The sequence below is a fragment of the Pleurodeles waltl genome, chromosome 4_1 (assembly GCF_031143425.1).
Source record: "Pleurodeles waltl isolate 20211129_DDA chromosome 4_1, aPleWal1.hap1.20221129, whole genome shotgun sequence".
Classification (NCBI taxonomy): Eukaryota; Metazoa; Chordata; class Amphibia; order Caudata; family Salamandridae; genus Pleurodeles; species Pleurodeles waltl.
The window spans coordinates 49,295,290-49,317,701 of record NC_090442.1 but is presented as its reverse complement, the minus strand read 5'-3'; the positions used below and the strand labels follow the sequence as shown (position 1 = coordinate 49,317,701).

Sequence of the window (22,412 nt, the reverse complement as noted above, 5' to 3'; positions counted from 1 at the left end):
AAATGTCTTTCGTTCTCTGTACCACCTAGAACGGTTGCAAGCTGAACACAAGTATGAAGTGTTGGGGGGAGGCTTAGAGATGGGGTTGAAAACCGGTTATCAGCAATCAAATTACTAGGGGCCAGATGTATCAAAGGGTTTTACCCATTTTGTATCTATGGGAAAATGTCTTCATACATATGGCCCTAGGTTTTGAGTGTCAGTATTGCGTGAGAAGGAGAGTTTTAGTGCTCTTTCTGAAGGAAAGTAGATCTGCCTGTCATGTTAGTTGAATTAAGAGAGCTCCATAAACTTGTTTGTTGTCACTCCAGTGAATGTTTTTTTTGTGCTGGTCTTGTTTTCAACTTATGTGGTTCTAGTAACTTTCTTGTTTTGCTTCTAGAATTTCTGGATCCTCTAGAGTGTGTTAGGAGAATGTTCCGATCATTATTTGGATTGTACGTTTAGCCTTTGGTTTTGAAAATTGTTTTTGAATTATATTCTAGTCTATGAGACCTTCACATGCAGTGAAGGTCTCACAGAACTGGCAAAATGTATTTGAATTTTTGTGTGTTTGTGACTAGTTTGACTGTTGTGTATGTAACTGCTTTGATGGAGGTGAGGTGGCTGGTTGGTGTCTTGATTAAACGAACATTACTGTAATGAATTTTCAAATGATCACAGCGTGTGAAAGAATAAATAATATTTATTTTCTTCAGCACAAGCAGATGACAGTTTGCAGATTTAGGGATTTTACTGATATGTTGAGTTAAGGATACATTTTTATTTAACAGAGCTGGAATAGGAGCGAAATCATCCATTTTCAGTTTCAGGAGTGCTTTTAGACAATCTGTGTTTTTGTTGAAGTATATAACATAACAGGCGTACGTGTGGACTTTCAGTACTTAGTTCTACTTGTGACAATGTCTGGATGTACGAGCTAAAGTACCGTCTTACACAGTACGTAGCACAGCACCTGAATCTATCAGCTTCTACGTTCATGAGCTGTAGGGACACAGTCTGGCATTTCAATCTATGCTTCACTATCTTTTGTTTGATGCATATCTACTTGCAGAAAACCATGCAAGCATAGAAGGAAATGTTTACAATTAAGCCACAATGGAACACGGTTTCTTTTTTACAAATACACCGACAGTATAACTGAAATCCTTTGACCTGATTGCCAAATTTTAATTGTTATTTACATGTGCAACACTGAAAGTTTGTCCTGATGCGTGTGCGTGACTTGATATTTAGCACAGAAACTAGTCGAGTACATGTAAATGGTGGTTATCAAGTAGGACAGATAAAGTCTGTATGAACCTGTACTCGTTGTTATTGTGCCATTACATACACAGACATAAATACCACTTATCCATCTTTATACTTCCGTCTTTATCTGGAGTGGCCGCTGTGGGCATATAAACTTTGGTAAAAAAGCCCCAATGATATGATTTTTGGGCCAAACCACTTGTGTGTTTTAAAACAACGTCCACAGAGGGAGTTCCCAGGGGCCCAATATCAGAGTTGTGGTAAATATGTTCAAAACTCTATCTTCTTTTCAAGTGGTGTTCATTTTTTTTTTTACTTTTCATGTATCATTTTGCATGACAAACATTGAGGAACGCAAGAAAAAGGAAAAAGAAAAAGAAAAAAACTTTTTGTGAGACTGTAGTGAGCACAACAATCAGTTGTGAGGTCTATACACACAATGACATCAGAATTGCATAGTGGGAAGCATGTCAATAAACTGTTTAATCCATGGAAAATAACAACAGGTAGGCAAAAACGCATATAAACAGTTCTGGAGCACAGTATATCGAGGTTTCATGAGAGGTCTACGAAGCCAGGGTGCGTATGTAAGTGTCTGATCAGGTTCTTGTTGCTAATGTTGTTGTAGGGAGCTATGAAATGGTTGCTAAGGGGGGGGGGGCAATAATGAGGCATAAATCTCACTAGTGTTATCACAGAAAGTGAGGCTCTTAAGCCACCCAGCTAACATTATGGAATCACTATAAACTCTGATAGCCACATGTTATTGTTTGTACATATATGTAAATATCACTTGTGCACTTGAAGTCACGTACTCACTTTTCACTGTGCCGTCACTTTTGTAGGAGCACCGCTATACCGGATTCTTGGTTTTTTATTTACTGCTTTTATTGATGTTCTAATGGGTATTAGTACATTGGTTTATGAATAAGTTTGTTCTTCAAAAAAGAATAAAGGATTATTACTCTAGTGAAATCAATTATACATAGACCTTAGTAGGAGGGAGGTGTTTCTTTGCCGGGGGAGTCAAGGCTTATACTTCCCCCGCACGGAACAGTTTTTTTAATTCTCTCTTACCAAATTTTGTCTGTTAAGAGATGCTGTAATTCAGTCTCTCATAAGCCCAGGATACGACCATCCCTGGCCGGCAGCAAGTAAGTAAGTGGTGTTTATTCTTAATCAGCACAGAAGAATGGATATTTATATGACAGACACTGGGCACCATTATAACGAGTGGAAATAATAAATTCCAGGTTGTGAACAGTCACTGCCTATCTGTTAACAAGAAAGCAGTAGTTTTATGCTTAGTCCAGTGTTAATATTCAAATGTACAACTACTGTGCCTACCGCAGCTCTGACTACACCAGCTACAGAACCTGCTAGTAACTACACCATCGCCTTAATATACCAGCTGATGTCGCTGCATATGTGTACCACAGGTCTGAGTACACCAGCTATAGTACCTGCAAGTAACTGGCACAGTACCTGCTAGTAACTGCTGCAGCACCTGAATATACCAGCGACTGTGCCTGCATGCACCTACCACAGGTCTAAGTACACCAGCTACAGTACCTGCTAGTAACTAGCACAGATCCTGAATATACAAGCTACTGTGCCTGCATGTACCTACAAGACGACTGAGTACACCAGTTACATTACCTGCTAGTAACTAGCACATCTCCTGAGCATACCAGCTACTGTACGTTCATGAACCTACCATAGGTCTGAGCACAGCCGCTACAGTACCTGCAAGTAACTAGTGCAGCACCTGAATATACTACCTACTGGTCCTGCATGTACCTACCAGAGGTCTGAGTGCACCAGCTACAAGTGCCTATTGGAACTTGGGCATCACCTGAATATACCACCTACTGTGGCCACCTGTACCTACCACAGCTCTGAGTACAGTAGCTACAGTACCTGCCAGTATATAGCACAGGACTTGAATATACCAGCTACACTGTACATGTTAGTACTTGGCACATCATTTAAATATACCACCTACTGTGCCTGCATGTACTAACCGCAGCGCTGGGTATATCAGCTTCAGTACCTGCCAGTATCTAGCACAGGATCTTAACATAGCAACTACAGTGTGCTTATTAGTACCTAGTACAGAACCTGAATATCCCAGCTACTGTGGCCACATGTAGCTCCTACCGAACTCAGTTGCAGAGCTTGGTCAGTATGTAGCTACGACAAGGTCTGAAGGTATCTGCTGTGGAACCAACACCTAAAGTAGCTACATGTAACTAACACAGCTCATGGGCATAATGTCTACATTGCATGTATGTACCAACCAGAGCATCTGGGTGCAGTAAAGGCCTCGAAAAATCAATAAAATGTTACTAGACCTGCAGGTCGAGTAGCTTGAATAAACTACTCGAACTAACTGTAATGTACTAGACCCGGAAACGGGTCTCAAATTGTGTGATCCTAGGCAAATATTGTAATTTACAGTCGCCTTTTTCTTCATTCTCACTTGAATGCACCTTCAAATATGTGAATTCAGCATTTCTGCTGTAAAAAAATCCTCTTTTGTTTGATTAAATTCACTAAACGTTTGCTCCATGTATAATAAATCAAGCCCACATATAGGGTACACATGATCCATGCATGACTTGCCTCTTAGTTTACTAATGGCTTTGCCACCAAGGCAGGAGTGTTTCTTAGTTTATGTTTAAACACTCACTTTTAATAAATATATTACTAAAGCATGATGTGGTAGCGTGCTGCCATTCACAGACAGTAAATTTACAACAAATGTCCAAAGACCGTCCAACTAATTTGCAGCTTTACTGATAAAACTATATAGTGTATATTAACAATAATCTGTGAAAATTGGGTTTCAGAAAACATTTATCATATGCACATCACCAAGTAAAGTGTTCTGACTTTTTTTCATTCTATTAAAATATTTTTTTCAGCACACAGAAGTAGAAAAAATTGCCTTTTACAGCTACTGAAATATATTTTGAAATGTTTGTAAAAAGTTGACTTAGTTATATAAATGTTGAGTGTTAGGAAAAACCTGATACCAAAAGCCTTTCATTTCACATAGGTCAGGTCAGACAGTTCACATTACAAAATCCTGGAACTCTGCAGTCACAAGGAATAGTATTTGCATTGCAAGAAGACAAACTGCCTTTTGACCTCTGTCTCTGAACACAGAGCGAATGTGACAAGAATAAGATTTAAAGGCATCTTAATTGCTAATTCAGTTTCTGACTGAACAGAACACTTGTTCTTTGTCCACTCGCCCAAAGGGTCAAGTGGAATCAAAAAATAGCTCAACCTCATAAAATAAAACTCGCCATAGAGAGGGGTCGAGTAGATTTTTCGAGCCTTGCAGTAGCTTCCATCCCTGTAATTAGCCACTACAGGCCTGAGTAGAACCACTGACATATTTGCTTGTAACAGGAAGTTGTTTCTGTATGCCATACAGCTATATTATAGCCAAGAGCTATAACAGTTGTTAAAGGTCATGAATCGGATTTGCGAGGGCCAATAACAAGGGAGAAGGTTTTTAGCAACAGTTATAGCATGAGGTAGAAGAGCTACAAGGCTACTAGAACATTCCACCCACTGAGGTTATAATTTTCTAGACTAAAAAAAGGGAACAACAGAAATACAAACTCTGAAATGATGGAGCAGAAGGCTTATACCATCCCGAGCCACTTCATTGACTTCAATGGAGCTACCAACATTCCAATATTCTGGAGCTGAGAGCTCCACTGAAGACAATGGAGTGGCACAGTGACAAATATGGCCAGTATAAGCATGTGGCTCCAACATTGTAGTGTTTTCTTTTGATTCCCCCATTTTTACCTTAGAACATTCTACCCTCAGAGGGTGAAATGTTCGAATAGCCTTATAAACTTTTTACCTCAAGCTACACAACCGTTAAACACCCTCTCTCTCGTTATAGGCCTGAACTGTGGGCTCATGGTCTTTAACAATCAGTAGAGCCCTTGGTATGTATTGTGCATATCTGCAATAGGAAGAATTAATTTATAAGATAAAGTAACAGAAAGGAGGGGCCGTATGGGAGAGTTAAGATGCAACTAGGATTTAGAATAAAATAATGTAATTCACCTTGGAATAGCATGATCTTATGAGAAATTCCGGTTTCACTGTCATTCTTCTGAGTGGCCATGACCTCATAGCGCCTAGCTAAATCCTTTAAATGTAGGGTTATGGGTACCCTATCCGTAGTTTTATCATATGTGTTACATAATGGGTGTATGAAAATACTACAGAACTCCGTCTCTAACTTCTCCTGGCTCCACTCTACCATCAAATGCATCAACACATTACCTGATAAGGGTACTCCGGTGGTCATCACCAAAACATGACCTATACAGACCAACATTATAAACCCACACTATACCAACAACTGCCAACGAAGCAGCATACTACCGAAGCACCGAAATAGGCTATGCGGCATTGTGGAGCATGAAGTACTACACAACTACAACTACAGTCGGATACAATACACATAACTGTATTACCCACCAGAATTCACCCTTTACACATAACTGTCAACATCAATTTCCAAATCCAACAAACCACACACACCTTCCCACCATGGCATGAAATATTTATACGTTTTCTTATGGAGGCTGGTGGATAAAAAGAGATACGAGTTATGTGCTAAGATGAGACTGGGAACCATGTATTATGAGGAATAAAGTACACACGGCTATATACGTAATAAGAATATCAGTCAGGGAGTCTCCACAACATTTTAAAGTATATGGCCTTCAGCCTCCTCAGGGAACAGCACTTTTCAACAACCCACAAAACATCAGTAGTGCATTGGAGCGGGGGTCGTTTATGTCATATTTAAATCGTGTACCGAGACTGTCATCATGCAAGCACATGCATCTTGTAAACAGAACTACTTACTTCCGCCTGCTGGGGCATCCACTGTGTCACTCAGGGCGGGCTCCAGGGTGTCTCAGCGCAGTCGATGCCCCTCTACCAGTGCCTCGTCACAGACACAGTCCAGCTCTCTTGCCTGGATCACTAAACTCCCCTCACTCCGGGGGCAGAGTACATATTGCGGCACTTCCCTTAAAAACAACCCCAGCGAAGACTGCACCCGGGGCCTCCTGTGTGACCTTTAGTGAACATCAAAGCAGTGACTGAGCATGTGCGATAAAGAGAGTACCGTGCAGTGTGCATGCGCACTGAGGATGTAGCGCGCGAACGAAACATGCGCGTGGAGCAACATGTACATTGAGCGTGCGTATTGCAGGGATACTATTCCAACCCATAAGTTCAGCAGAAGCTAGTGTCAGTCTAATGATCATGCGTAGTCCTGATTGAAGTGACGAAACAGTTTCCGCCATGTCTATTGCAGATACACTACTCACCGGAGCGAGGTCAAGAAACAGCTTCCGCCTAGTGCAGGGAAGAGGCACTACTCACCGGGGCACAGCCAATGAACAGAGGAGGGAAGCCGCCTGGAGTCAGCGAAGTAGGATAGAGAGTGGCAGAAGGTGCAATAGAAAAGAGATGGGGTAGAGGGCGAGGAAGAGGTTGGTGATTGGGGTAGCGAAGGAGGGGTCCGTCAGTCGGTGAATGAAGGCGCGTAGAGTCGGCCGCGAGACTGAATAATGACTCGGTCGGAGGTGAAGTCATGCGGCTCGTGCTTCCCACCATAATTAACTGTGACAAATACTCCCCCCTCCCGCGCTTTTACTACCTAATATACCCCTGCCCCCCACAACGCCACCTTGTCTCCACCATTAACCCTGCATGGGGAGGGGTGTCACACTAAACTTTCCCTATCCAGGGGGCGCCTGGTGATCAGTGAACACTACAGAGAGGTGAAAGAGTGGGGATGGACGTGGGTAAGATGATGAGGACAGATGAGGGACACAAGCAGGAGAGTGTGTATAGAGAGTGTTAAACTGAGGGGGCAAAGAGCTGGAAGGACTGGAGAGGAAATGAGAGGACCCTGCAGATGTACAGCAGGAGGATTAGAAAATCATTAGAGATACATATCATGCAAGCAAGGAATACATTTGAAAAGGAGAGTTTGTGGATGTGTTTAAATTGTCACATACAGAAGTTTGAACCAAAGATGACTCTGCACTGAAATAGGAATTAGTTAAGTGACCAAGAGTGACAGTCAACATTCAAAAGTAGACATCAACGGCCTCATTCACAAACTGAACTTTACAGTAAGTTTTATAGTACTACAAATCGTACTACAAAGTGCTATTCACAAACTTTTAGTAACATACACTTTTGCAGCAAGTCCCTACCTCCATTATTTTCTATGAAAGGATGTTCCTGTACCAGTGGTTGGCCATGTCGTAAGAAAGTGCCCTTTTCTGACATGGTCAACCCCACTTTTTGCCTGGTGTATGATGCAATTTTGAATTAAGTGCTCTGGGTTCCTGCTAACCACACCCTCAGTGCCAGATCTCTTTCCCTAAAACTATGTAATTGTTCCCCAGTTGACAATACCTTCAGCACCCCTGTAAGTCACTAGTAAGTGGTACACAGGGCATGGGTACCAAAGAGGGTTCCTAAGGGCTGCAGCATGTATTGTGCCACCTTAAGGGACTGCTACCCACGTTCATACCGACTGCCATAGTAGGCTATGTGAAATGGTGCAGACAAAAGTGAAACACAATATGACACAGCCTGTGTGCCATGCCCACTGACACTGCATGCAATATATGTAAATCACCCCTACAGCAGGCCTTTGAGCTCTAAAGCAGGGTGCATTATATTACATGTGTGGACATATCTGCATGAGCCAATATGCTCCTTCTATGTCTTTGTCGATTCTTAGACATAGTAAGTGAACAGGAAAGCCATCTTAAAGATATACGTACTGGATACTGAAAATTACGAATTCCCCAGCTACATGATGATTTCCCTGAAACCAAAGGTGCAGGAGTGTGGAATTTATTAAAATATCTACTTGTCCACGGGACAGGTTGCTTCTCAAATCTACTTGTCCTGTAAAAAGATCTACTTGTCCCTTTGGTGCCATGTAGTGTGGCGCCAAATTATAGCAGCAATCTCATTATGTAAGAGCTCTGATAATAGCCTCTCTGATTATGCCAGGGCTACTACCATAGTAGGGCTTGAATACTAGCAGTTTCAATCCCTACTGTAGCAATTTCCTTATTTTTCCACCTTTCTGCAGATCTGCATACTGGGGCCGGAGGAAACAGTAAGCAATAGTTCCAGGGCTGGAATGCCTTTGAGTCTGCAAACCTACTAACCTGCATGTTTTAAAGATTTTCACCAGCTTCTCTCTAATATTTTCCCATAATAAGAAAGGTTGGACATTTACTCCTGACAATGGCAGAATTAGAACTTCTTCCAGGGTTGGGAAGAAAGTGGCTGGAGGGAAAATGAACTTGCAAATGCTCAATAGATTTTCAAATGAGCAAATCTACACATGCGTATTTACCCATGCTAAAATACAGTTCACAAATATTTTATAGGGGTACGACATATACCATGGGTGCACTTTTGTGATTTTCTTTAAGAATTTGGGGCCACATGTAGGTAGGTTCAGATTTGTGACCCGCAAATTCCGTGTCGCAAATCTGAATGTAGGATGGTGTCCCTGACACCATCTGTGATTCGCAAGGGCTTCGCAAATGCTCACCTCATGAATAATCATGAGGTGGGTCGCAATTTGCGACCCCCTTGCGAATGGCGGCCTGACAGGGATGGTGGCCTGCTGGAGACAGCAGACCACCATGTCTGTGACTGCTTTTCAATAAAGCAGTTTTTTTTTTTTTTTTTTGTAATGCAGCCCGTTTTCCTTAAAGGAAAACGAGATGCATTACTAAAACGAAAAATGAAACGTTTTCGTTTCATTTTTTCAGAGCAGGCAGTGGTCCGCAGGACCACTGCCTGCTCTGAAAAAATGTTTACAGTGACATTCACAATGGGGAAGGGGTCCCAGAGGGACCCCTTCCCTTTTGTGAAAGTGTTAGCACCCATTTGAAATGGGTGCAAACTGAGATTGGTTTGCGCCCGCATTCGCAAAACAATCCTACATTGCACTGTGAGTCGCAATTAGGAAGGGAACACCCCTTCCTAATTGCGAGTCACAAACCCGTTTTGTGATTCGGTAACCAGGTTACCGAATCGCAAAACTGGGTTTGTGCATCGCAATGTGCTTTTTGCATGTCGCAAACAGCGAAAGGCGCTGTTTGCGACATGCAAAAAGCTACCTACATGTGGGTCTTGGTCCCTAATTAGGTCTGGTGTTAACAAAGACATTTTGTTTTTATTAAACTTCTATTTCTCTCTCTTTCGGCTGGCTTTACTGTGAGTGATCGCATTCTTCTCTTCCACAAGGAGCATATTGGCACACAAAGTAGTTTTGTTCAGTGTCAGGAACTACAGTGGCAATCAGTGACGTAATGAAACTGGAGGGTGCCCCTTTGCAAAGAACATGGAGGAGCCCCCTCTCCAGACTCACTCAGGGCAGGTGCTGTGCTGAAGGGGCCCCCTGGGGGGCGGCTGCGGGGCCTTTGTTATGCCACTGGTGGCAACATGTGCTTTTAGAGTTCAAAAACGTTTTTTTTTTTTTGCCAGTGTTTGTTACAATGTTGAGGACCTGGTAGCTCCCACAACAATAAAGTGTTACAAAAGCCATGTCAAAACAAGACACGCATTGATGAAACTAAAAGACTTATAAAAATATGTCAGATCACTTGGCTTTGTCAGTGTTTGTTTATTTTCATGCTTCCCATAATCGTGTTGAAAATGGTTACACTGATTTTCCATTAGAAATATTTTTGGGAAATACTAGCATGCATCAAAACATTTTACTAAATGACACTTCATTTGCATATAATCATAGAGCATTCTGGGAGCATTATACTTAGCCTCATAGCCTAAACTTTTCAAATATGTTTATACACGTTTTGTTTTTTTTGTACTGGAACCAACGTCTGTAGTGAAGTGTGACATTAAAACATTTATTTACAGCACTCACGCTAATAATGAAGGTTTTCAAATAATGAACCATAAATACAAGTTCGAACAGCATTATCTCTTGGAAACACATTACCTCAACTGCAGAGAGTTCCACTCTCTGTAAACAGGCAGCCAAAGGGTTTGTGCTGCAGAGGGTTGGGTCTACTTGTCCCAAGGACAAAGTAAACATAAAATCTTGTTGCCCTTGACCCCAAACAAGATGTCCCGGGCGATAGGAATTCCACATCCCTGAGGTGTTTGGTATCAAACACCTTGTATTAATAAACACACACTGATTTCAAGGATGGATTTATTACTACATGCACCGTGAGGTGCCCTCTGAAAACCTACCAACTACTAGTGTGCTGGCTGACTGGTTCAGTTGAGTCTGCCACCACGGATGCGTTTCTGACCCCCAGGAGGTGAGGGCTCTGCTCTCAGAGGCCAGAAACAATGCCTGCTCTGGCAAGAGGTGTTTACACCTACTCCAATTAGGATGGCTAATAATCAGCATACCAAAACCAGGGACTTCAAAGTCCCTGCTGCCTTTGCTATGCAACCCTGGCTTCCCTCCGTCCTGGGAGAGGCCACCCCCTGCCCTAAGGCTCATTTGTCACCAGGACAGGTGGGAAACTATCTAGTAAGGAGGCATATTACATACTCAGGCTAGTCACACCTTTGGTGGGCGACCTGATGTGAACACGAAATTCAGAATTCCACCACCTTGGTTTTAAGGGAAATATGCTCACTGGGTCAGAGTTATGCCCACTCCCCACACAAAGTGCTCATATAGGGGGTGTAGTCACCTTAAGGTAGGCAGTTGAGTGGCTACTACCTAACACGCCCCGTAATACCGCTAAATTGAATATTTAGGAGGCACCCCTGATAACAGAAATCAGATTTATTGGACCACAGGGAAGAAGGACACAGAAGAGCTGCAAAAAGTAAGAACTGAAGAGCAACAACTGGCTTGGTGCCAACCCTGCCAGCCTGCGTGCTCAATTAGACAATTGAGCCAAAGTCATCTCGTCCTGTAGCTGTTTTGCCTTCTAAAACCGTGGCAGGACTACCAGCATTTCAAGGACCAACAGCAATCTTCTTGGAGCAGAGGGGCTGCTTCCTGGCACGTTTGCAGGCACCAAAAATCAACCGGAGAGTCTCATACGCTAAAAAACTTGACACCAGAAAGCACCACTGCACAGAGCCCCCCCAGCCCGAGTCGAAGTGGGCCAACAGTGTCAACGGGGTCTTGAGACCCTCAAGAGCTGAGCCTCCCTTTTGGTTTGGCTGGACTGGTCCCTGAACCCCCCCCTGCAGGCTACCAAGAATTGCAGTGTCTCCTGCAAGGTGACCTCTCTGGGCAAAGACTCACTACACACAAGCTCTCCAACCCGAGTTGCTGTGAATCGACTGTGTGCCTGCATGCCGGAGACCCCAAGACCTGAGCCCCCTCTTTGGGTTCAGCTAGACTGGTCTCCTAGTCCCCACTTGCAGCCTCTTTTTCCCATGACCATTTCCCATTGAAGTGAATGGGGTACCCGACGCTGTAATGCACTTCTGGATCTCCTTATTGAGTGTGTGTCTCTCATTTATTGAGTTAGTGTATGCACTATATGTCTAACACTCTCCTTTGAATAGCCAAAGCTGCTCAACCACGCTTGGGATTTTTAAAGAAAGCCCTGTCCACTTCTAAGAGGCTACCTGGACTCTTTACACAGCATATGTTTTTGGTATACTATATTCAACAATCTTCCTACACTTTTTTGGTGCTGGACTTACTACAAAAGTGTAAGTTAATACAAAAGTGCAAATTGTGAATACCAAAAAGTAGTAAACTCACTCAAAAGTATAACTTACCTACCCACACTGTTTAAATTCATGCTAGCGTTATTCATAAGCACAAAGAACAGTGCGTGGCACTCTTCAACTATGTAGACGTCAAACAGAAAGCACATTAATTTCTAAGACATGGTATGATATGATGAGAAACATCCCTCAGTGTCCCCCCTGCACCGACTGAGCACACCCGCATCCTAGGCATCATTCTCAACTCCTCCCTATCCATGACCCGCCAGGTAAACTCACTCGCCGCCTCCTGCTGGCACACACTCCGCAAACTTCGGAAGATCTTCAGATGTATCCCAGCAGACTGTCGCAGGACAGTCAACCACGCCTGCACATCAAAAAACTACAGCTCATCCAGAATACTGCTGCCAAACTCATCCTGGACCTCCCACGCTGAGAGCACATCTCCTAACACCTGAGGACCCTCCACTGGCTCCCGGTTGAGAAACGAATCACCTTCAAGCTACTCACTCACACATACAAGGCCATACACAACGCAGGACCATCCTACCTGAAACACTGCGTCTCCTTCCACACCCTCGCCAGATCCCTCCACTCTGTGCCGATGACCCTGGCCACCATCCCTCACATTCGTAAAACCACCGCCGGAGGACGATTCTTCACCTGCATCGCAGCAAAGAGCTGGAACAACCTCCTCCTGCACCTCAGACAAAGCCCCTTCGCTCACCATCTTCAGGAAGAACCTCAAGACCTGGCTCTTCGGATGAAGCCCCTCTCCTCCCCACCAGCACCCTGAGACCCTCAAGGGTGAGTAGCCACGTTTTACAAAAACTGATTGATATAAAATTTACTAGCATTCAAGTCAAGAATGTTCTATTCTAAGGGTCTCCCACCTTTTCTATAGCGAGAGCTATTTCTGATCAGTGGAAATCATCATGAGCTACCGAAGGCTAAACAACTTGTGCATTATTACCAGACACCCCTACGTCCAGTTTCCTTGACTTTAATCCTAATGTCAATAGAGCCACATACTATAGTTTGTACAAAATACTTTGACTAAGGGCACTATGAGAGGGCTGCCATGTGTTAGTGAGAGTGTGGTGTTTGGGGATGTATGAACATGTGTGCATATCAATGGGATACATGTGTATGGGTAGCTGAGAGCCTGTGTTGTATGTACTTGTGGCTGTTTTGCTTCACTAATGACCGAGCTGAAACACTCATGCACTGACAAAAATCTCTGGAATGCACTTCTTAGTCTAAAGAAGACATTTATTAATTCACTTCGCAAGGTTCGTAAAGGAGATTAGCATGCTGAAAGTACACGTTTAAAAATGGTCACAGCAATTAAATGAAAACATGTACAAATTATTCTGAACTGCAATATACACAGCAAATATATGTATCTATATTACAATGCAAAGCAAATAATGAATTCAAAAATGCATCACTATGAGGCAAGGGCAAATCTGCTTCATTTCCCTCCTAATCAGATCAGCAATCTTGAAGAGAGAGATCAAGTATGACACACCTCAGCGTCCTGAGCATGTCTGAGATCTGAGTCACTCCCCAGCCTATCTGGTCTCGGCCTCTTATACTTTGAACAAACAAGAGAGGAGAATTCTAGAAACTCCCTCCCACTGTATAAGTTTATTATTTAAAAAAATGCTGGTTACTTTAGGTCAGCTTTGAAAAGAACACGTCGGGAATTGGCCAAAATCCCAAGTTGCCCTCTATCAAAACAAAACCGTGCTCTGCCATCCTGGTACATTCTTATCAGCCTAAGCCCTTGGTGGGAAAGAACACACAAACATGCCGAATAAAAACATGAGCACATTGTATAATGTAGAAAAATACTTGCAGCTTTTAACATGGCGGTGGCTAATGCTAAAATAAAGTCATTAGGAAAAATGAAGTTGGTGGTCACTAATGTGACAGTGTGCTGCTAGGCTAAGTGCAATGTGGAGTCAGTGGTCAAAACACAAATATCATTACAGTGGCAAGGCACATACCTTTCACATGGCACTATTACATGTATAACACAAACCTTCAACCATTTTTTTATGTAATTATGAGTATGGCGGAGCGGAGTTTGACCGCCCCGCTGGCGGTGGCGGTGCAGACTGCTGTATTATGAATGCGGCTGTGAACTGTGAGCAATAAAGCCACCTCACCGCCTGTACCGTCAGTGCGGTACGACTGCCTGCGAAAAGGCCCATCCCGCCCACCGTATTACGATTCACCACACCGCCACGATTTCCGGGGAGGAACCACCGCCACACAAAGCCTGGCGGAAAGGAGCAGTGTAAAAGGAAATACTTACAGTAGGGACACAGACGAGGTCGACGACGACATGGAGCGTGAACTCGAGATCTTCTCAGCTCTAATCCTCGCAATTCATCTCCAGAACCGTGACCCCCGACGAAGACGGCAACAGTGAGTACAGGCACCTAGCACATAAGGGAGGGAAGGGTACAATTACACACCAACACGCATCCCCCACACCAACTACCACGCCCACATACACGCACACCAATACCCATACACACACCCTCCCCACCAACACCCAAACGCGCGCACACACACACACGCCAAACAAGGTATTCACTCAGCACAGATATATACATACCTGACACATGCAGAGAAATAAATAAGTGAATGCACATACTTGTGTACATGACCCTCCCATATTAAAACGCAGGACAACACAATATTATTGCACCAACATGCCTGTTGACCTGATATATTAAGTGACTTTTGGAAAGTGAAACAAACAATGTACAAACAAGGCCATGGGCCAGTCCATAGAAAATGTCTGAGTGTGCCAACAAGGCACATACTTGACTCCTACCACGACCATGGCCTCCACAGGGAAGGATCATTAATGGGGCATGCAGGCACCAGGGGGGAGGGTGGTTGGGGTGGGGACTCAGGTTTGGAAGGCGGGTACTTTGGCTTAGGAGTTGGAGGGTGTGTGTGTTTTGGATTGCCCTTGGAAGGAGTGGGAGTGGGCTTGGACTGGGGGTAGGAGAGGGACCAGGCCTCTTACAAATGTTCCTACTGGAAGGGGTAGGGGACTGGGAAGAGAGGACTGTGGAGGAGCTTGAAGGGGAAGGATGGGATCTGGGGAGGCCACAGGAACGTTTGGGGACAAGATGGGGTGGGCCAATGGGTTTAAATAGGTCAATAGGTGCAGGTGGTGGAGGGGCTTTGGAGACAGGTTTGGGAGTGGGGGTTGAGGGAGTGGTTGTAGGTGGTGTAAGTTTGCTGCGAGTGGATGCAGGTGCATGCTCAGTCAACTTATGTGTGGTGGATGAGTGTTGTGTGAATGAGTGTGAGCATCTGTGTGTATTGGGAGGAGGGGGTAGAAAGAGTGGGAGAAGGAAGGCAGCCAGTGTAGACGGATGTTTTGGTGGTGTCTGTTGGTATGATGAGTGTGCTGCAAGTGTCTGTGTAGGTTGATGTGGTGAGTGTGGGTTTGGTGTCTGGGGTGCATGTGTGGCTGACTGCTGTTGTGGTGACTGTGCTAATGGGGCAGGAGCAGTGGCTGAGGGTGCAGTGCATGTGGCTGTGCGTGGTGAGCTGACAGACAGGGAGGAGAAGGAGGTGGAGGATACAGTGGGGGAAGTGGATGTTGTCATATTTGCAGTTGTATGTTGAGTGTGTGCATGCTTGTCGTGGGACGTGTGTAGATTGTGTGTCACATGGAGTTTCTTGTGTGTTGCTTGGGTGTATGCTTGTCTGCATGTGTGCGTAGGATTGGTGAGAGGAGAGGGGTGCTGGAAGGGGGAGAGGTGGTGGGAGGGGGGAAGGAAAGACCAGGAACACTGGCTGCCATCAAAGAGGAGGCCAGAGCCTGAAAAGATCTCTGTAGGCCAGACATGGCACCGTGAATGCCTTCCAGGTAGGCATTGTATTGCTGCATCTGAGAGGCCAGCCCCTGGATGGAATTCACGATGGTTGTCTGCCCTACAGAGATGGATTTCAGGAGGTCAGTAGCCTCCTCAGTGATGGCAGCAGGGCTGACTGGGGCAGGGCCTGAGGTGCCTGGTGCGAAGGAGACGCCCACCCTCCTGGGTGAGCAGGCACGGGCAACTCGGGGGGGAGCTACTGGGAGGGCAGAGCTGGTACGGGGGTGGCAGAAGATGGCAAAGATTTGGTGGTCCCAGAAGGATCCGCCACCACCAGGGAGCTGCCATCAGAGGAGGTATCAGAGTCACTACCAGCAATGGTAGTGGCCTCCCCTGTGGTGCTCCCTTCACCCTCCGACCCACAGGTCCCCTCAGCGTTGGTGGTCTCTGCCTCCTGGGTCCCGTGGGCTGCAGCATACCCACTCGCCGGTGCCCCTTCTCCTTCGCCTGATGATGCTAATGCACACAAGGAGACAAGTTGACAGAGAGGGTGGGGTAGAAAAAGAAAGGGATGCAGGCTGTCAGTTACAGTACACATATGATGTAGGCACAAATGCAGTCATGCACATCCCAAAATGCTATCCCTCACCATTACCAACTCCATGAAGGTAAGTACCTATGAAAGAAAATCCAGCTCCCACACTACACTGACATACTGAGGCTATACTGGCCTACCACATCACCATCCAGTCCCTACATCCCCTTCCAGGCAGACCATGGCAATCTTGGAGTGATCCAGTTCCACTACAATGTGACAAATCGATGATGTGGTACGTCAGATCCACAGGCTAATCCATAGGACCTGTTACATGGGCACATTCCCACCCATGCCCAGATAACTGCACAATCCCAGTGACTCTGGGGAAGTTGCATGCCCACACCTGTTCATGACCCTTATACTACCTGCTACCCACTCTATTGCACCCAGCCACACAGTACAAAGTAAGAACCGGACAGTGGTGGTACTCCCCCCCCTAGTGGCTGCTGTGCTGCCTTCAAGCGCCCATCCAACTCTAGATTGGCCACCGCCAGAATGCAGGCCTTTAGGGGGGTCATGGTCTCATTCCTTGTTAGGAGGCAGTCCCCATTTGGGCCTTTGCAGTCTTCCGTGCCCAGCGTCTCAGGTCCTTCCACCGCTTCCTGCAGTGGGTGTTCTGCCGGCTGTAGACCTCAAGGACCGCACTTCCTTGGCGATGGCTTTCCACATCCCCTTCTTCTGATGGGAGCTAACCTTCCTGGGAGACACATAGAACAAAATACTGTAGGTCAAGCCTCCAAATTCATACTTGGGATACAACACTACATGTATCTTTTCCTCAAACAATGACCCCCAACCATGCCCCTACACACATAAGTCCTATCACACTTCAGCTATCCATTGGGACATCCAACACTCACACACACATGCATCAGCTGCATTGGCACACACTCCTAGGATGCTATTATGCCATTCACCTGGTCCCCTGGTCGTCCATAAAGCTTGGCATACAGGGGTTGTACCCCTCTCACAAGCTTCTCCAACTCCTCTGAGGTGAAGGCCGGGGCCCATTCCCCTGTACCATGTGCCATTTCTGCAACCAGAGGCAGGACACAGCAGCACACGCAGTAGGGTAGTGGCCATCTCAAGGTACAGGAGTCAAGTGGCAAGGGCTATACAAAATGGCGGTGAGGACCGCTGCGGTGTGCACTGTCACCGCCGGCGCCGATCATGATTGACCCCTGTTCCTCATAGACACCAGTGCTAACCAATGAGGAGTTGCACAGTGGTTCCAACCGCCTACTGCCATGACGACTAACGCCAGTGGAATGATGTCACTTCCACCTGTCCTCCACATGTGGGACAGGCGGCTGGCATTTTATGAGGGGAACTTGTTTATACATAGTACAGGGACAGTGTTTACGGCGGAATAGTAATACCTATGAGAGTCAAAATGGTGAAGGTACACATGCAATGTCCAATAGCATGGTAGCATCCAAGCCTACAGGTGTCTATGTCCCTTGCACACCAATCTCAACACATGTCATTACTACAGTAATGTGTGTGCAGAGTTGTGTATGAATGTATGTGATACCTGTATACAGACAGTTGACATTTACACATTGTGTTTTTCTCCACCATAGCCATTGACCCATGTGGAGAGGGAAGGCTACACAAGTATATAGACCCCTTGTTGACCCTGGCTACCATGGAAGAGCGCCACATTATCATCAGCTATCGTCTGAACAGTGCCACAATTCGTGAGCTGTGTTCCCAATTGGAGTCTGCTCTACTGCCTGCCAAACCAAACCCCTATGCTATCTCTCCAACAGCACAGGTACTATCTGTCCTACATTTTCTGGCTACTGGTTCCTTTCAGGTGACTGTTTGCTTGGCATCCGGTGTGGCACAACCAATGTTCAGCAACTTCTTGGCAAATGTCCTAAATGCCTTCTTGCAACACCTCCAGAGTTACATACAATTTCCTCAAAGGGCAGATTTTACCACAGTGAAGTCTGATTTTTATGCAGTTGCTAACATCCCTCATGTGATTGGTGCCATTGATGGCACACATATTCCCCTCGTAGCCCCCAGAGCCCCTGAGCAAGTGTTTCAGAACTGCAAAAACTTCCATTCCATAAACGTGCAGGTGCTGTGTCTTGCAGATCAATACATCTCACAGGTGGCAGCACGATTCCCTGGATCAGTCCATGACGCCTACATTTTGAGGAACAGTAGTGTCTTACACATCATGGCACAGCTACAGGCAGACAGAGCCTGGCTAGTTGGTGAGTGTGCATGTGACAGTTTTGCAGTGCTACCTGACTAAACACATGTTTGGCATTGTATGACTGTGTGTCATGTGCTATCTTTCTCCCCTCTTCCCAGGTGATTCTGGCTATCGTAACATGCAGGACTGTTGACACCTGTGAGGAATTCCAGGACGGGGGGGGGTACAACGATGCCCATGGTCGTACCAGAAGGGTGATTGAGAGCACCTTTGGCTCCTGAAGGCCAAATTCAGGTGCCTGCACATGTCTGGAAGGGCCCTGTGCTACTCTTCAAACAAGGTGTATCAGATCATTGTAGCCTGCTGTATGCTGCGCGCTATAGCCCTTAGGAGACATGTTCTACTACTGGAAGTGGGGGATGGAGCACTGCCATCCATGGGACCCCAGGGGATGGAGGATAGTGATGGAGAGGGGGAAGATGTTGACTCAGGGAATCAGCTGATTCAGCTCTACTTCCAATGAATCTCATGTCACTGTTGAACTGTGAATCTGACTACCTTGGGTAGGATTTAAGTTGCAGGGTTGCTGTGCTGCCTGCCCCTTTGCTATTGCTACATCATGTTGGAAGAGGTTATGTTTGTGGACTCTCCTGGCCAAAGCCGTAACATGAACTTGGCCTACCCCTCTCAGTACATTGGATCCATTCTACATTGGCATGCATCTGTACATATCTGCTTATGAATGATGGTTTACAATAGCATGCATTTTGGATAAATAACATCTGTTGGTGTGCTCAAACAGTGCTTATTGAAGGAGTGAGACAAATAGGATCATATAGTGCAAGGGAGTGGGCATTTGGTGAACAATATTTTCAGTGCAATGTCCACTGCTGCTGGTAGCACAAGGGCAGTGTCCATGGGGCCATAGGTAAATGAATTCCTGGTGGTGGGCTTGGTCTTGGCTACAGTGTCACTGGGATGTCTGAGTCCCTGGCCACATTTGCAAGGGGGTTCCTGGCCTACAGGGGAAGAGGTGCTGGTGGCCTGTGAGTGCTCTGACAGGGCCACCATTCCACTGGCTGCTGCTGAGGTTGCTGCTGTATCCTGGCTGGTGGAAGGGGCCTGCTGATGGGTGGCCGATTCAGGGATGATGTTGGGCATCCTCAGCAGCACCCCAGCAATGGTGGCCATGCTGGCATTCAGTTGTTTCCATTGCTCCATGGCCTCCTGCTGGTGTGCCACCTGCAGCCTCTGGTTCTCCTGTAATGTGGCCAGGATCTGGCTCATCCTGTCCTGGGAGTGACGGTATGTCACCAGGACCTCTGAGATGGCCTCATGGGCAGCAAAGTCCCTCCGTGACCCACCCCCTGGGCCACTGATACCCTCCAAGTGGCTCTGGCCCCCTGTGCCTATGTCCCCAGCACAGGTCTCTCAGTCCCACTACCACTGGGACCTTCATTGTCCTGCCTGGCGGTGGGTGGTGACTCCACTCTCTGTACAGGTGAGCAGACAGTCAGTGGCCTGGTGACACTTGTGTGGGGGAGTTGGGCCACAGCTGATGGTGGTAGCTGAGTGGTGGGGGAGTCAGTGGTGTCCTGGGTGGGCCTTTCTTCTTCTATCATAATCGAAGAGACAACCTTACAAAACCTTGCCCTGATTAAATCCGTAGCCATTATTCCAATGTCCATGGCTTTCAGTCGAAAGGCATCACTGGTGTGCGGTACGAGGCCCATTGTCCCCATATTTCCCCCCATTTTAGATGCACCCCCTCACCTGGTATGCTATCCTTTCTGCATTTCGGCACCAGTCCATATAGTTCTGCCATTCCTGCATCGTTGGTGGCTGTTCCCACCCTCCATTTCCTAGTAGTATTACACTTGGCTACCAGTGCCCCTAGCGATAGCCAGATTTCAGCATACTTGGGCGAAGTCCACTCGCCCATATAACGAGCTATAGCCACTTGACCTCTAATGTGAGTGGCAATGACGTAACCTGTGCCATCAAGCTTGTAGCCTCTTTCCAATAGGATTGTATCCTGGGGCATACCCATAGTATGTGTGGAAATCTACCCTTTTGCCCACAGCAGCGCATACATGTCTCAGTGGGGATCTTCATTTCCTATGCAGGAGAGTTGAGGCATAATATGCCCGGTGTAGGATGCGCAGCTGGATCAGATGAAATCCAGTGCACATGGCAACCTCCCTGGGGCTTTGTAATGCTTCTTCCCATTCCTCATCTCCCAGGTGACCCACTTCTGCCTCCTACTTCATTCTGAGCTGCCCCAGGACATCCGGGGCATTATTCATAATTTTTATGGGTGGGAGAGGTGGCCTTTGCCTGCATGGGATCCAGTAACAGCCTGTCTCCCAGGGGCGAGGAGTCCACTAGATGTGTATCCCATGTAAGGTGCATCCCTAGGGTGGGTATCACCTGTCTATAGTTGTAGTGATCTGTGTCTGCGAGCTGATATTCCGCCTTCAGCTCCTCAAAGGTGTGGGGCCTCCCCTTGGTCCAGATATAATCCAATTTCTCGATCCCTATAAGTTCCCATTTTGAAAGACCCCTCAACCTGCCAACTTCTGACAAAAGGTTGCTTTCCCACAGTGGGGTTTGTTCCGTCAGTTTTCCTGTCCATCCCAGGAGGCGAGGAGCCACTTTCCATATGTCAGCCACCGTTTGTGTGTGGATCAGGAGTGTTGCGCATGGCTTGGTTCTGTACAAGACAGGCAGGTAGCCTCTAGGTCCCATAGCCGCCCTCTCCACCCACACTGAGAGCTCCTGGCGGTCATCGTAAACCCAGTCCTTAATCACCACCAGCTGAGAGGCCCAGTAACATTTCAGGATGTCAGGGACTGCCAGTTCTCCATCGTTCACCCCCTCTGTGGCTTAGTTAGTGCAACCCTGGCCAGTCCTTCATTCCAGAGCAGGAGCCGCACTTCATGGTCTATCTTCTGGAAGAAGAAGAAAGGGACTGAGAATGGTGTATTTTGCAATGCGTAGAGAAGGCCTTGCAAGGCCATCATTTTAAAGAGGACACCCCTGCCCATCAAGGACAGTGGAAGCGCCCACTGGTGGCTCATGTCTCAGTGATGTCGTTCTAGGATATAGGAAGGCCTGTGCATCCGTAGTGATATGGATTCCCACATAGGTGAAACTCTCTTGTGGTATAGTGAGGGACAGTATTCTAGGCAGTTGCGGTACCTCCCCCATCCCCCCTCTCCAGCCAGGAGGAACAGACAGGACTTAGGACTTGCTCCAATTTACACGGTAACCAGAGTGGTCACTGAAAATCCAGAAGATCTGTAAAGCCCTGTCAGTTGACCTAGTAGGATTACTAAGGAACAAAAGGATATCGTCTGCATAGAGGGAGTTCCATTCGTCCCAGTCAGGATCCCCCTCCATGCCCCAGATCAGAGAGTCTGCCTGTACCCAGGCCGCTAGGGGTTCCAATGCTTGGGCGAATAACATGGGGGATAGCAGACAGCCCTTTCCGGTACCCGTGCCCAGGGTGAATATTCAAGTGAGCACCCCATTAACTTTGACCCAAGCCATAGGGTTTGTGTATAGGAGGCGCACCCAGGCGCAGAACTTAGGGCCAAACCCCAGTCGTCTCAGAGTGGCAAAGAGGTCCCATTCATACTGTTGAAAGCCATCTTTGCGTCCAATGACTGTACCACTGCAGGAGCACTCCCGGTCGACCTAGTCAGGTGTAGTAAACCATACAACCTTCTCAAATTTAAGTGCGTCCCTCTATGGGGCATAAACCCAG

The 22,412-nt window shown here is 46.4% G+C and overlaps 1 protein-coding gene across 1 annotated transcript in view; it reads right to left on the bottom strand.

Moving 5' to 3' along the window:
- LOC138286972 (uncharacterized) overlaps positions 1-22,412 on the bottom strand; it is a 248,419-nt gene that overhangs the window by 44,167 nt on the left and 181,840 nt on the right. The gene's annotated exons all lie outside the window — the stretch shown is intronic.